The sequence below is a fragment of the Odocoileus virginianus genome, chromosome 32, assembly GCF_023699985.2.
Source record: "Odocoileus virginianus isolate 20LAN1187 ecotype Illinois chromosome 32, Ovbor_1.2, whole genome shotgun sequence".
Taxonomy (NCBI): domain Eukaryota; kingdom Metazoa; phylum Chordata; class Mammalia; order Artiodactyla; family Cervidae; genus Odocoileus; species Odocoileus virginianus.
The window spans coordinates 27834602-27847167 of record NC_069705.1 but is presented as its reverse complement, the minus strand read 5'-3'; the positions used below and the strand labels follow the sequence as shown (position 1 = coordinate 27847167).

The window sequence follows — 12566 nt, the reverse complement described above, 5'->3', positions numbered from 1 at the left end:
GAACAAAAGGCATACTGTCAAGCAGACAGATCCGGACAAAATGTTACTGTTTGTTCCACATGAGCACAGAGGTATATTTCAGCAAAGAAAGCCACTCCATCACTCTCCTGGGACTGACGTCCTTCAGCTGAATTATACCAACATGTTCACACCACTTGCTTCAGACTGTGTTGGAATTTAAAAATGCAGACTTCTATTTGCCAATTGCTTCAATACCCCAGCAATAAAAATTCATGTTAGGATTGAACCTGGCTTTAAAGTATCATAGAACAAATGGAAGTTTATTGCAAAAATGTGTGTATACATGAAATTATAGTCAGAGATATGAAAATAAGGGGTGCCCTTGTTTGACAGATTCTATACTTCTACAGGACAGCCTCAAAGTCACCGGAAGTCACCTGGCTTGGGATTATGTTTCAAATCCAGGCTCAGTGACATTCATGAAACTTTTGGCAAAACATGGGCCAAGTTTCGAGCAAGGCTGGGTAGAATACTTCTTTCATGTGGAACCTGTGTGAAACTCAGTGGTTTTGGCTACGTTTCTCCTTGAGTTTCATATTCAAACAAGCCAAAGTTTCAAAATAAAATTAAGAGGCAAAGGGAAACAACAAAAAAAAAACAAAAAAAAAACAAAAAAAAAAACCCAACAGAACAGGAAAAAAATGGCTTGCTCAAGAATGGAACGGCCTCTATCATTCCAAACAAATTTCATCCATTGGATTCTGCAACTGAACTAGCATTGCCTTTTTAGCAGCACATTTCTCCTTAGCAATGCCAAATCAAGAATTCCTAGTATTAAAGTGAAGAGTATTCTAGACCGCCCCCCCCAAAGGTAGTGAGGTATATGTTCAAAATGACCGGAGGATTTCAAGCTTTGACTATACACACATCACAGAAATGAGACTATTCAAAAGCTCTTATGATGCAGATCTGAAGAGAGAAAGTTAGTGATTAAATGTCCTGCTTTGGGAAATTAAAAAAAAAAAATTAGACTGAAAAGCTCTAGGTTTTCCTACTATCTCAGTCCCAGTTCTAGAGATCACATTGCATCTACTTCTAACCCACAGGGACGTCTCCCATGACTTGCTCCCTAGCTCCACCCTCTGAACCTGAGTCCGTCGGCCACTGGCTTCCTTCCTTGTCAGCATGATGCAGAGAACAGGGTGCGTCCTGCATCAGCTCTGAAGAGCCAGGGTCCCTGCCTGGCCCTTAGTCTCCTGACAGGATTAGGGTCGTCCTACTGTTCACCTTCCCCAGGACACAAGGCCAGATTGCCAGGAGACAGCAAACTGAGTATCTGGCTGAGGACTTTGAAAATACCCTTTGTTTGCAGTAGAGAAGAAAAGAGTGACAAACTAATGTGATATACCCACGAATTTTCTCTAAAACAAAAAGAACATCTAAAAGTTGACAGAATGGCTAGAAAGTGCTACACTCTGCCTATTTTAGGAAATACATTTTTTTCATTCCTTATCCCTCATTCAGCAGAAGTTTCACTAGCATAACAGACTTCTGGCTACAGAGAATTTTTTTTCTCCTTTCTTTTTTTTTTCTAGTTTTCCTTTTCTAAATGTTCTTTTATTTCTGTTTAAATTTTTTTCTTCTTTTTCTTTCTTTTTTGAAAAAAAAAGAAAAAAAGAAAGTTGCCCGGAAGATGTGTGTTTAAAATGCATGTTTTCTTTTGACATATGGTAAGATACCAGTAAACTTCGTTGGAAATAAGAATCTCTAAATTCCAAGGATTTCAGTGTCCATGTTAAAAAGCAACAGTAAGGCCCCAAGGCATATGGCAATTTAGAGGCACTTACATGATAGAGTCTGTGCACCATTATTTCCTGCTTGATTTTAGACATCTGCTGAGCATGGAGCAGAGGACTGTCATAAATTTTTTGATGGTCAGAGAAACCTGCCATAGAATAGTCTTTGCCTTTCTCTTGGTGGTAGGGGCGGGGGGTGGGGGGTGGGGGGTGGGGGGGGGGTGGGTCCCTGTACTAATAAAACAACACATATCAGTAAGAGAAAACCAAAACCCAATAGATTATTCCAAGGAAATGATATAAAAGTGTTAAAAAAAAAAAAGAAGATGACTTTTTAACTGAACATAGTAAATACCCACAATCAAAGTAAATGCCGTGTTTGAAGTTCAAGTCCACAGATCAAAGTGCTTTGCAAGACGTCAAGACTAAGCATGAGGTGGGGGAGGGGGAAGCACAGAAAACCCTCCAAAGTATTATATTGTCACAGTGGAGCAAGAAACCTGCCAGCCAAAGACCATCAGCTAGGTAAGGAAACCTCAAAACGGAGTCACTGAATTGTGGTAGGAAGATACAATACAAAAGCAAACAAAAAATTGTTCTAATTCCACAGTAGCAATGAACAAAACAGTGGTGAAAGAAGGTAATAAGATAGAGCCGTCTCAATGTCCTTAAAGAATAAATTACTAATCTAGCTCCTTTACTCAGGTAGTTGCATCTTTTCCCTTAAAAAAAAAAATGCCCTTAGAAAGTTAAAAATAAGTAAACCCCGTCTAAACAAGAAAATGAGGGGATCTGAAAGGCTCTGGGATGACCCTGGCAAGGAGGCTTAGTTAGCGTTCTGCCGCAGCTCAGGCTCAGCCAAAGACAGGTCTGTTCTGCAGGTCAGCATTGTAGGGAGCGCCTTCAGCCCCGTTTAAAGCTGCAGCCACGGAAACGCACGCTGGGTGCTTCTGGACTCTGGCACACCATATCTACCTGGATGGCGTTCAGCACCCCCAGCACCATCCGCACCACCTCCCTGCTTATTTTCACCATTGTCAAGTTATTTAAAAACGTTGAGTCCATGTCATAAACCAACCAAATAATTTCAGAATTAAAAAAAAAAAAATCTTACCTACAGGCAGCCAGGTTCAACAGTTGCTCTGAAGACAGGAAGTAGGAGTCAGTGGCCTTTTACATGTGGAGGTTGTTTATTTAGCCCTTTTTAAAAGGTCTTGAACTCCAGAGGTTTAAGATTAAGTCCAATCCAAGTGTCTGAAAAAAAAGGAGGGGGGCAAGAGAGAAGGCAAGTGAGAGGGAAAGAATCTCAGCTGCTGGGTGGTGCTACTGTTCTGAGAGCATTTGAGCTATTTTCAGCATTTAACAGCAGCCGGGGTTGTCTGCAAGGGATGAAAAATCCTTGCCTGGATCGCCACACCCCGCCCCCCCAGGGGGGTGTGTGTTGGGGGGGGGCAGGGACACAAACCAGGAAACCCATAACAACTTGCTCCACTGTGCAAGTATTCATTTACATTTTGAGGAAAACTGCCAGCATGATTGAAAGCAAAACACACAGTAACAACAACAAAAAAAACTTAACTGGAATCTTAAAGCAACATAGTACTTTGCCATAATCCTTGTGTTTTCAAAACGATTCACGAGATTCGTTGAAAATCAGATGTCCTGTTTATGCCGTATTGAGAGGAAAGACTTTTCTTCTGATAGTTCCTGGTCTGCTTATATGGGTCTTAAAAAATGTTTTAGGTTTCTCTCTGGGAGGAATAACTGTTGTCAGCCTATCCTCCTTAAGACTGAAGACAAATGATTTATTTCTAGCCCACACCCACATTTCCAGTCTCATCAACCATGCTATTTTTGCAAGCTACTGGGTTAAGCTGTTGACATTTCTTATCTCTTGGCAGAGATTGGGGGCCATTCAGTGACAAGACGCAGACAGGCACCCACCGCTGCTCTCTCCCCACTCCAAAGGCCAGTGAAGAAATACTTCAGACTGGGTCACCAACAATGACTGGCAAACTCGGAGCTTTCATTTTGTTTGCAGAATGATGAATTAAGATCTGGAAATTGTAGTCATTCATTCAACAAACATTTTTGTGGCAAGAACATCTGATATGCCAAGCACTCTGAGAATACAATAGTGGACAAAATTAATTTCTTTGCCTCGAAAGGTTTATAGCACACAAACACAGCCAGAGTAAGGACAGAATCTGTTACAGACTTTTACAGCTTCTTTTCCACAGGCTATTTAAACCATGGCAACTGGAGATGTGGAGATCTCTTTCTACTCTGACCCAGGGAATATATGCGTCATCAGACCACTCCTGACTTCCATTGCTTCATTAGGCTTTTTGCAACATCCCGAGAAAGGAAAATTAGTTACTTCCTACCAAGGAAACACTTAAGTATTTGTATAAAAGCCTCTGTTCTAGATGAAATCCCCAAAACCTCTGAACTCTCTATTCTTTGTAACAAAGAAAATGCTTATGCAGTCAGGAAGTACTGCTGAGAGATGAAAGAAGATTCCCTGATCTTAGTCCATTATAAAAACCACCTTGATATGTTTTATAGTTAATATTATGAAGGCTGGCTACCAGAGGCTCACATCAAATTTAGTTCTTTCCTTTTAAGTGATTAGAGAAAATACTGAGCAAAGAAATAGGTGAGACAGATTGAGGTACAAACTTCCAGTTGCAAGATAAATGAGTCACAAGGTGTGAAATGGACAGTGTGGGGATTATATATAGTCAATAATTATGTAATATCTTTGTATGGTGACAGATGGTGACTAGCCTTACTGTAGTGATCATTTTGAAATGTATACAAATATCAAATCACTATGCCATGTAACAGGAACTATTTAACTGTTTTTCCTTTTTCTCCTTATAAGGAAAATACATTTAAAAATGGACCTTCCTTGAGAAACTGTGGAAGTTAAGGGAACAGATAAAGATTAACTATTTGAGTACTAAGTCAACCATTATTTTTAAATTTCAAACTGGGTGCTTCTCACACCAATACTGAGAGAAGCCCATTGCTTCACGTTGAACTATTTTTAGAGTCATATTATGCCAATCTGCACTTGAATGAACAGGTTACGACCCAGCTCCGTGTTCCATTTAGGATGAGTCCTACCCTGCCAAGTAACTCACCTAGAACTCCTTTGTTCCCCAAAGATCTTGACTGTCCAGACAGCCTGTCCATAAGTACTTTTCAACAGATCTGACATCACAGAAGAGTGCAAACTGAGGCATATTTTTAAAGGTTAGAATACTTACCCAACTGCTATGTCTTTTGTAAGTTATCAATACAGTAACAATTGTATCAACTGTACTGTTAATGGTTTTATTTATGTCTCTCTTGTTTGTGTTTTTTACCAAAAAAAAAAATTGATTTAAAATCATTTGGAAATGCTTATATTAGAGTGGGCTTCTTATATTGATGAAACATTTAATAGGCCTTTGGCATAACTCTTCTGTATAAGATGGGGGTAGGAACAATGCCAATCCATAGAGTTGTGGTTGGGTTTATATGATTACGCACATAAAATTCTTAACCAAGTAATGTCTGATACACAGAAAGCATAAAAGTTAATGATATTATCACTGTGAAGTCTTGTTTTTGCTGTTTGGTCGCTAAGTCATGTCTAACACTTTGCAACCGCATGGACTGCAGCACGCCAGGCTCCTCTGTCCGTCATGACTCCCACAGTTTGCTCAAATTCATGTCCATCGAGCCGGTGATGCTATCTAATCATCTCATCCTCTGTCGTCCCCTACTCCTCCTGCCCTCAGTCTTTCCCAGCATCAGGGCCTTTTCTTATGAGTCAGCTCTTTGCATCAGGTGGCCAAAGTACTGGTTCAACATCAGTCTCTCCAGTGAATATTCAGGACTGATTTCCTTTAAGTCTAGAGCCTGCCTATCTAATGTGGTGGATGCATGTGGCTGTTGAGCCACATATGGTTTGTCAGAACTGAGATGTCATATAAGTGTAAAATATATACCAGAATTTAAGTATGAAAAACAGACTGTAAGAGAATTTTTAAAAACTCTTGATCATATGTTGAAACAGTATTGCAGACATAGTTCGCTAAATAAGATATTTTGTTAAAATTAATTTTACCTCTTTTTATTTTTTAAAATGCCAAAGCCTTTCATATTATAAATGGGACTTGTATTATATTTTTATCGGGCAGTGCCATCTAGGCCAGTGGGTCTCAAGCTGTACTAAGCATCAGGGTCACCAGGAAGGCTCGTCAAAACACACATTCTTGGGTCCTATCCCTAGTTTCTGATTTAGTATGTCTGGGGAGGGGCCTGAAATTTTGATCTCTAACAAGCCCCCAGGTGATTCTGGACCACACTTTGAGAAACACTGCTCTTGATCCTTGCTACTTAAATGAGTGGTCCACAGATCAACATCTAATGCTTGGAGGAATTAGGACACTTCACGAGATGCCAGGCAGCATTGCAGGCTCTGAAGAATAAGATAAAAATCTAGTTGCCCTGGTGCAAGGCATGAGTGGGACCAGCCGCCATGTCCACTGAGATTCTTAAGCTCTCCAGAAGGACAGGCTTGGCTTCAGAGGCTAGAGCAGGAATAATCTTTCAGAGATGAAGAGGGAGGGGGGGAAAATGAACCAAAATGTTGAAAGTCAGTGTAGCATTTCATTTCTTTTTCTCCCTCCATAACACACAAGAAATACTGACACTGTTTTCAGCTAAGTATTGGTCTAATCGAAACTGTAACTAAGGCACAGTTGATGTAGAACAAACCATCCTAGAAGGTATTTATGTCACAAGAAAGGATCTTAGTAACTCAGATAACCCTCCCATTGTTAGACGCACGAGAGATTGGCATTTTGGAGAAGAGAGGCTTCCGCTGTCCTCTGCCTCACCATTAAATAAGTGAACACATTATTTGGAAGGCTCTCACCAGTTTGCCAAATGCCTTCTCACCTCTTCAGGTGGCACCAAAGCCTCCTGAGCTCAAAGGGCTTCCTAAAAATGAAATCCTCATTGTAAGAGAAAATGTGGACCTACACCGGTAATATTTAAAACTCCCAGTTCTGTATGAAGTGACCATCTGTAGATTTAGGTCTTACTGGTTGGTTGATTGTTTCAGAAAACTTTAAAAAGTGGGTAATGCTTAAAAGCAGAGAGTCTGGGACAGTGTGTCTGTCTGAATCCACTTTGGTGTGACCTTGGGCCAGTTACTTCACTTCCCTGTGCCTCTGTTTCCTCTTCTTTAAATAGGATTTATCTCAGTAGGCTGTTGTGAGGATTAGAAGAGTAGTCATTTGAAAGGAATGTAGTAAAGTCTGGCATGTTGCAAATGCTATTAATGTTATTGGTTAAATAATTAAAACGTAGTAGAATAACTGTGCAGGTTTCCTTTTATGGCCAAACATAGTAGTTTGTTTTCAGATACCGTGATGATTTCTAGGGACTTTTATATGCGTGGTTTCTTGAGTACATGCGTTTTGAGGGCTTAAGAGTTGTTTAAATTTTTTTTCCCCAAGAGAACTCCAAATTCTCATTTGATTCCTCATCGCTTCCTATGATTTGAGAGGATCTCAGTAGGAAGGAAGTGAATGTAGTTTTCCCATGAATATTGTTTTCTAGGTTACACATTTTCCCCCACCCCCCGAAGTCCTTTGAAAAGTGAGTTGCACTATAAATGTTTGAAGGCTTTCATGGTCATGTCAGTTGGGTAGCATTGTCTAATTTTCCAGGAGAACAATGCGTCATTCTCTTAGATATTTTAGTGTTTAGGGAGAGGCAGCAGGACTGCCTGAAACATGGCATGAGTTTCAAAGATGTATTGAAAAGGCAGTCAGATTCTGATACTATAGAAATGATAGAAATCAGATAACACTGATGAAAGGAAGGGGCGGACCCCCGAAGCAGGCATGTTGGATGCAAAATGAAGGCTCGATTAAGTGTACTGACATCTTTTACAGTTGTCTGCTTCAACCACATGAAACAGAGTGAACCACGCATGTCTGCAATGAAACTAGTGATGCTTAGAAGCATCACACACTCAGTAAGGGTCAGCAGGGTCGTCTCCAGGAAGTTCAGTGTGTTGAACAGTGAATAAATGCACCAAGTGGGGAAACCCAAGCCCATGGGTTGAGTGGTTTCAGACCAGTCATACAAGTCCTCTGCACTGATACCCTAAAATGGAGGCAGAAACATTGAGCTATATAAACCCTGTTCCTAACTCGAACATCTCCACTTTTGCTTGGACTGACAGAGATCGCATTTGGCCATTCCTGCTCACCCCCATGATCTACATCTGCAGGTATAATTATTTTAAAGCTGTCAAATCATATGTCACTTATTTCTGCTCCCTGGCTTACTGACGTGAAATGAAATGTGACTTGCCATCCCATTTGCCATTATGCAATCTGGGACTGGATTTTACTAAATAAGGTGAGAGTCTGAATGAGCAATTTAGACTAGAGATTCTAACAATCAAGTGCTAGAGATTCTATAGAAATAACTTCTTAAAACCTTTGTTACAACTCACTTTTCTAGTGAAAACCTTATTGTTTTTAAACTGACTGTCTGAACTGCATATGTATTTAGCAAGTGCCTGTGCTGTTTCATATAACTATGACTTAGTTCTCGATATTTATATTCCATTGAAATTGAGCATATGCAACAGTTGCTACATATGGTAGAAAAATCATCAAGATAAGCCTTCATAAAGGGGCCTATTTAAGGCTCCGTGCGATCTGCTGCTTCTCATCCCCACCCACACCTCCCTCCCTCCTCTAGCTCCGTCTCTTCAGGTTTCCCTGGCCTCCCCTCAGTTCCTGGGCTGGACCACCGTCGGGGCCTGTGTGCGCTGCATTCGCTCTCCCTGCCGCCTGCCCTGCTCCACGTGGATGCCAGCACCCTTCAGCTGTCAGCCCAAGTGCCTTTTCCTCAGGAAGGGTTTCCCTGCTCTAGCCAAGGTCAAGCACTTTTAACTCTTAAAGAATCATGTTCCTTGCATTCCCTCCAACATCAAACGTTGCCTTTGAGTGATCGATTCATGGATTTCTCCTCTGATTTCCCATCAAACCCCAGACAGGTTTGTTATATTTGTGCCCGGTGCCGAGGAAGGGCTCAGTGTGCATTTGTTGAATAAAGAAGCAATTCAATAAGTTCTGCTTAGGGCATGAGGCAACACACGATGGTACTTTTGTTATACATAAATGAGAGCTTATAAAAGTATCTTATCTTCTAAAAAGCAAAAACTGTATTCTGATTAAGCAGCTGTTTCCAACCAAGAGGATTCTCTGAATGGTATTGCTTTGTGGTTACATATTTGATTTAAAAGGTTTTTAAAGAATCAGCACTTGTTTTCCTCCTTGGGATATAATCTATTATCTTAATAACTCACATTTATCTTCTAAAATAGGCTTGAAATAAATTGATACCTGCATTCTTGCATCATCTCTCCAGATCTTTTTAAAAATCATGTAATACTCCATTAGGGTGTATTAATCACTCAACTGGGATCCCTGATCAAAATTTCTTTTGATTAGGGTTATTGAGAGAATGATGTATTTGTGTATTACTACACAGTTATACCACATGGCTTCCTGCAAGCTGTACCTGATGCTTTTTATAGATACTTGATGAGCAGACAAACAGAAATGAATTATCTCACCAACAGCACTGCCTGCTCAGGCCATTGTCATTCTCGTGGCATGAAACCCTTTGTCATGTCCATATAGTGCGTTAGTTATAAACACACCAGGAATTACTAGCCATCGAAAAACTGGGAGATTTGTGATCTTGTTCTCTGGCAGAGGAGAGGAAAGGGAGCGTTGTGTGGCCTGGAATACAGAGCTGAGTTGGAGACCGGGGGCTGGTCTTTGCTCTGTTGCCTGGGAAGAGGCTGTGAAACACTTTCTTCTACCATGGGCATAAGGACACTGATTAGAGCCTAAGAATGTTTGAAGATGTATTATTTTGTACATTTGTATATGATTTTTGTACACATGTAAGACACTTTGAAATCATCACGGCAGAGCAGGAAAAATATCTTTTCTGAGGCATTCAGAAAACAAACTAATTAACCCAACCATCTATGGCATATTTCCATCGTTACTATGGCCACAAAAGTTAATTTTGCAAGGAGAGGCATACATAAATAATAATACACAAAATGTTAGAAAAATTTCCTTGAAATCCACAGAGATGAAATATGAGTGAAGAATAATAAGGAAGAGTTCCCAGCATTCAAGGGTTAGAAGGAACTGTATAGATTTGTTATATCAAGTGCATAAGAAAAACATTTTCCTAAAATGAATGTGGGTTAGAAATGGGAGCTTTCAGATATTGGACGTGTTAATATTTTCTGTGTTATCCGTCCTCCAATTCAGACCTTCCTACCCCTCTTTGTGTGGCCTGTTGATGTGTCCTGGGTGGGTTACAGATGTCGCTGCAATATTGATCCCTTTAGTTGTCACCTCGCTAGGTGACACCCAAGGCACCTGGAGCTTTGGGGCCAGTCACCTCTGGCTGTTAGCAACCTCATCTGTTTAATTCACTGCCTACAGATATGCTCATCTGTCCATGTGCCAGAGATAGACAAGTTTGGGTGGGAACGGTCTAACCAGCAAGGTCAGCCTCCTAAAAACAGCAACAATAGTCTTGTTAACAAAGGAAACGCAAGAAGTGAGATGGTATGGGAGAGGCATGTTAGAAATGTCGAGAAATGAGTAATGATAGCTCAGTTTTACCAAAAACAGGGGGGGAAATCATTGTTCAGATTCTGGGCTGAGCCAGGACTGGCCTGGTCTCCAGAGGAAAGTGCTGGACGGTCTGTCCCGTCTGCAGCTGTGGGTAGTGCGTGCTCAGGCAGAGGGGTGGGGAATGGACGTCTGAGCCAAAGTAAATGCATGCATTTTCACCTTCTCGTGAGCTTCCTCTTTTTCTCAGCCAGGGTTTCTTTAAGGGTCACTTTCGAATGAAGTTTCTCTCTGACACATTTCATTTTACAATCAAGTCACTCACTATATCCAGACTCATGGCTTGAAAAGAAATAAATACTGTAACACAGTCATGGCAGATGCAGCTTTCTACCTATGGAGGATCCATCTTTGCTTTCTACTTTGCTACAAAATCCTGGTCACAGGTCTATTTAAAATATTTCACTCCTCTTTCTTCCAATCCAGAGACACCAACTCTTTCAAAAGCCATCGTAGGACTTAGATCAATGTGGTTTCTTCATCTGGGAAGCCATCTATCATTCATTCCCTCACTATAATTTTTCAGAGTAGCTTTATTCATTTTCTATTTTATAATAAATGTATATACAAATTGCAAAGAAATTCCAAACACAAAGATGAAAAATAAAGGTCATGCACACATACACACACAAAAAAACCCCAAAACTTATCTTCTGGGATTCCCTGGTGGTTTGTTCAGACTGATAAGCTACAGGCAAGACGTCTCACAGGTGCGATGCTAACACAGAGCTTCCTGAGGAGTGGGTGCTCTATCACCTAGTACTGCTCCTCTGAGCTGATGGAAATGCAGATGCCCTTCTGGGAAGCACCTGCTGAAGCAGCCTTGAACCCACCCTGGGCTCCTTGTTGTTTCAGGGAAACCAGCCCCTCACCTGGTTAAAAGTAATCTGGTCTCTGGACACTTAGAGGCATACCAACACAGTTACTCAAGTATGAGTTTCTCATCTCAGGCTGGCTGAAAGCTGAAAACTATTAGGCTGGCTATGAAGCTAGAGCCTGTCATACAGAGTGCGGTTAACTCAGAAAGTGAAAACCAAATATAGTCTATTAACACGTGTATATGGAATCTAGGAAAGTGGTACTGATGAACCCATGTGTAGGGCAGGAATAGAGACGCAGACGTGGAGAGTGGACTGGTGGACGCAGAGGGGAAAGGAGAGGGTGGAATGAGTTGGGAGAGTGGCATTGATGCATACATACTACCATTTGTAAAATTTACAGCTGGGGGGAGCTCCGCTGGGTGCTCCGTGATGAACTCTCGGGGTGGGATGGGCAGGGGTGGGAGGGACGCCCCAGAGACAGTCATACATGCAGACATATAGCTGATCCCTGCTGTTGTGCAGCGGAAACTAACAATATTGTACAGCAAGCGTGTTCCAATAAAAAAATAATAACAATCATCACACACAAAATAGTTTCAGAAGTTCTGAAAGTACTTCTGGACATCAACAGTTAGCCCTCACCTCTTGTGAGTTGCTGTGTTCAGTTTCAGGCCCATTATCATTTTCTAATGGGCGGAAAATTACCGTGAGAAACAGAGCCGATACGTTTGAAGCCCAAGGAGCTGCAGCGTTGGAACCTTTTCGGCTTTAAACAAATATAGTCGAGTAGTTGGCTCTTTTTTCCCCTAAAACTAACAATTAGTGATCAGTGATATCAAGAGGAATAAGGACATTATAAGAGTCTGCAGGAAATAGAAAACAGGAACCCATTGTTTACCCTGTTCTCAGTGGCCATTGCCAGAGCATTGTTCAGAAAACTTTGAGCAGGGTCACTGCAGTGTAGTTTACCAAGGTTTCAAAAGCTAAACTGAATGATGGAATTTGTCCTTGGTACAAAAAAAAAAAAAAGTGATTTTGAGAAGATGGCAAGGAATGTATTTGAGTATTAAATGATCTTAAAATTTTCTACTTAGGATTTCTTAAAATTGTAAATGCTCTCAGTCATAAGTAAGGCGAAAGCATATTGGATTAGGAAGCCAATAATTTTTTCAGTTTCAAATAAAACTAAAGATACATGTACAACGTGGAAATTATTTTAAGCATTTTTATCTCATGGCTTC

General features: G+C 40.8%; 1 protein-coding gene across 12 annotated transcripts in view; it reads right to left on the bottom strand.

Annotated features, from left to right (window-relative positions):
• SORBS2 (sorbin and SH3 domain containing 2) overlaps positions 1–12566 on the bottom strand; it is a 204679-nt gene that overhangs the window by 170118 nt on the left and 21995 nt on the right. For 7 of the 12 annotated variants that reach the window (XM_070460026.1, XM_070460022.1, XM_070460025.1 and 4 more), the window contains exon 2: positions 2872–3011. The gene's annotated coding sequence lies outside the window, so the exon portion shown is untranslated. The remainder of the gene's footprint in view (positions 1–2871; positions 3012–12566) is intronic. The other 5 variants (XM_070460027.1, XM_070460031.1, XM_070460036.1 and 2 more) reach the window with 1 other exon arrangement.